At 48.6% G+C, this 3,721-nt stretch overlaps 1 non-coding gene across 1 annotated transcript; it reads left to right on the top strand.

Annotated features, from left to right (window-relative positions):
- Positions 1-1,698: 1,698 nt before the first annotated feature.
- On the top strand, positions 1,699-1,771 carry TRNAL-CAA (transfer RNA leucine (anticodon CAA)). Its single transcript has one exon. It is a non-coding gene; the product is annotated as a tRNA-Leu (tRNA).
- Positions 1,772-3,721: the final 1,950 nt, after the last annotated feature.

Raw genomic sequence — 3,721 nt, 5'->3', positions numbered from 1 at the left:
AACGGGAGAGGCCACAACAGTGAGAGGCCCGCGTACCGCCAAAAAAAAAAAAAAAAAAAGAATCCGCCTGCCAATGCAGGGGACACGGGTTCGAGACTTGGTCCAGGAAGATCCTAACTAAGCCCATGCACCGCAACTACTGAGCCTGCGCTCTAGAGCCCACGAGCCACAACTACTGAAGCCCACCTGCCACAACTACTGAAGCCCGCGTGCCTAGCGCCCGTGCTCTGCAACAAGGGAAGCCACAGCAATGAGAAGCCTGCGCACCGCAATGAAGAGTAGCCCCTGCTCCCACAGCTAGAGAAAGCCCGTGAGCAGCAACGAAGAGCCAATGCAGCCAATAAATAAATAAATATATATATTTAAAAAACAAAAAAACAATTGCTTGTTTGTCCAGGTCACCTCACCCTCCATCCAGGAGTTCCCACATCTCAGTGTCTATGAGTCAACCCGGGAAACTTGTCAGATGCAGATTCCCAGCTCTAACCTCAGAGAGTCTTATTCCAGGGACTGGAGCTGGGCCTGAGAATCTGCCATGGAGCTGCTCACACCCTGAATCTGGTGCTGGAGGTGTCAGAGGAAGGATGCAATAAATGGGGCTGCTTGAGGGCAGGGACCATGATCATTGTGAGGCTCCGTTAGCCAGTCTGTGTCTGGCACATGCATGATTGTTAAATGAATTCTTGAAGGAATGAATGGTTGCCAGCATTATATTGATATGTTCTCCAAATACAGCAACTTGATTTTGGCCTTGAAAGAGCCCCGTGGGGCTCATACGTTTATACTCCCCTGGATTGGAGGTGGGAGAGTTGAAACTCTGGTGTCCACAGTGCTGAATTGGAAACGAGGGCCCCTACTGCTTGGCCATGCTACCTGAGCAAGTTAATGAGTCCTTCTAAGCCTCAATTTCTTCACCTACAAAGTAGAGATGATAATGACAATTCCTGCATCATTATTATTCACAGGGCTCTGAAGAGATTAAATGAAGTAACAGTGCCTGGCCCAGAGTCAGTGTCTGAAAACTTCTGAATCCTCTTATTATTGCTCTTGTTGTTATCATTACAGCTATTAGCATCAGAGCTAGAGGGACCTCAGATCCTCATATTCAGGGGTTCCCTACTCAGTGTTCCATGGATCACCCTCTCCTAAGGAATCTGTTGTGGGGCTTCAGGAGAGTGTTCTGTGAACATCTGGAAATGGAGTACAAAATTGTCTACGTTTGCCCATTTTTCTGAGTAGGAGAACCTTAGCCTTTAACCACTTAAAGGTGGGAAACTGAGTCCAGAGAGAGCAGGGGCCTTGATCCAAGTCTCTCACTTCATTCATTCATTCATTCATTCACTCCTCATTTCTTTAACCAAGCACCAAAGATTTCTTGAGGGCCCACTGTGTGCCAGGATCCAGAGATGAACCAGTCACATCCTAGTCTCTACTCCTTACCTCCCACCCCAAGGCATCTTCTCCTCACCTTGTAAAGGTTTCATGCTTTTATTCTGATTCCTTTCCTACCCACGATGCCCTGGTGGGTAGTTACTTCATCGAGTAAGTCTAAATTCTTGCCCCAGTTGAATGCCTTGCTGGTAGTTTTACCCTGAAGCCTTTACATCCCTTCTCCGAGCCTCGGTTTCCCAACCTGTAAAAAGGGGGTAACGCCCGCTGCCCAGAGTTGTAAGAATTAAGTGAAACAGATTTGGGACTTCCCTGGTGGTCCAGTGGTTAAGACTCCGTGCTCAAAATGCAGGGGGCCCAGGTTCGATCCCTGGTCAGGGAACTAGATCCCACATGATGCAACTAAGAGCCCACATGCCGCAACTAAAAAAATCCCCAGGGCTTCCCTGGTGGCGCAGAGGTTGAGAGTCCTCCTGCCGGTGCAGGTGACACGGTTTCATGCCCCGGTCCAGGAGGATCCCACATGCCGCGGAGCGGCTGGGCTCGTGGGCCATGGCCGCTGACCCTGTGCGTCCGGAACCTGTGCTCCGCAGCAGGAGAGGCCACGACAGTGAGAGGCCCGCGTACCGCAAAAAAAAAAAAATCCCCATGCTGCAATGAAGATCCCGCACACAGCAATGAAGATCCCATGTGCAGCAACTAAGAACAGTGCCTAATGCACAGAAGACACCCAATAAACCTTAGGAAGAGTTAATGTTATTATTAGGAACTCACAAGAGGCCTCTCTAATTAGGGTGAAATACGTCTGGGAGAAAAGGGAAAACATGTTAGGGGGCTGAAAATCTTTCTGAGCAGTACAAAATGGCAGGCATTTTGACCTCATTATATCCCTTTGCCCTCCTAATAAACGCGTTGAGGTAGGTATGATTCTATTCCCTGCCCATTTCACAGACGTGGAGACTGAGACTTGGTGAGGCGGAACGACAGCTAAGAAGGAGGAGAGCTGGGACTTGACAACATTCATGTGCCTCACATGTCCCACCCCAAACCCTGCCCCAGACAGATGCAGGCAGGTTGCCAGCTCCCCGTGCCAGGGGAGCCCCGTTCCCAAACATCTACTCTCCAGAGTCTGACTGTTCTCCTCCCGGGCCCCCCTGCCTGGTGCAGGAGGAGGCTTGGATTTCCTGCAGAGGCCACAGCAGGATTGTTTTCTTGGTACTCTAGAAGTAAGGCCTTTCAACTCATCTCTGCTGCACAGGGATTTCCTGGTTCTGTGCCCTGGACTGTTTCTGCTGCTTTAGACCCTTGCCCAGCTCCAGCCAACACCAGCATGATTCAGTTTTGGACCTCAGACCAGAACTAATAAATGCATTAATTCATCACACATTCTACCTGCTATGTGCCACACACTGGGAGTACAAAACAGACACAGGCCCTACTGCAGAGAACCTGAATATTCACGTGAAGGACACACAGAACCAAGAAATAACATACAGTGTGATCAGTGCAGAGATGGGAGTATAACCTGGCTCTGTGAGAACCCAGAAGAGGCACCAGATCCAGCCTGAGAGTGGGAGGGGATCTAGGAAGGCTTCCCTGAGGAGGTGACCTCTGAGCTGATTAGCAGGAGTTCACCTTAGTGTTTCATCAATTTCTCATTTTGTAGATGGAGAAATGGATCCAGAGAGAATTATTTAGCTCATTCATTCATTGAAGCAAGCAAACATTTCCCTAGTATCTACATTTCTCCAATATCAGGCCCTGAGCCTGAGGATACAGAGGTATGAGGATACAGAGGCATAAGGAAACAGCCCTGCTAGATGGAAGGGTACAGAAAAGCCCCAAGCAGCCAGGGGACCTCACCCTTGGCCCATGGGCGCCTTTGGTTTTTTTGTGTGTGTATGTTTTTTTTTCTTTTACCTTTTTGAAGTCAGGGTTATTACAGTATGCTTTACATAGAGTAAAATTCTCCCTTTTTTGTGTATAGTCCCATGAGTTTTGACAAATCCATACAGTCCTGTAACCATCATAATGGAGGCCTAGAACATCATTTGTATCTCATGCTCAACCCACTTCCTGAGCCCAAGCTTTCCCCCTTATTCACTGTGGGACCTGGGGCAGGTCTTCCCCTCCCTGAACCTCAGTTTCTTATCTATAAAATAGGGACCATCATGTCTGTCTTACAAGAGTGATGTGAGGAGGCCAAGCACAGAGTAAGCACTCAATAAAAAATACCAACTCTTAGTGGATGTCCCTTTTTCATTCTCCTGTTTCTGTGGTCTCTCTCTCTCTCCGTGTCTCCCTCTCTCTCTCTCTCTCTCACACACACACA

Source organism: Physeter macrocephalus, chromosome 19 (genome assembly GCF_002837175.3).
Source record: "Physeter macrocephalus isolate SW-GA chromosome 19, ASM283717v5, whole genome shotgun sequence".
Lineage (NCBI taxonomy): Eukaryota > Metazoa > Chordata > Mammalia > Artiodactyla > Physeteridae > Physeter > Physeter macrocephalus.
This window is presented reverse-complemented; position numbering and strand designations above follow the sequence as displayed.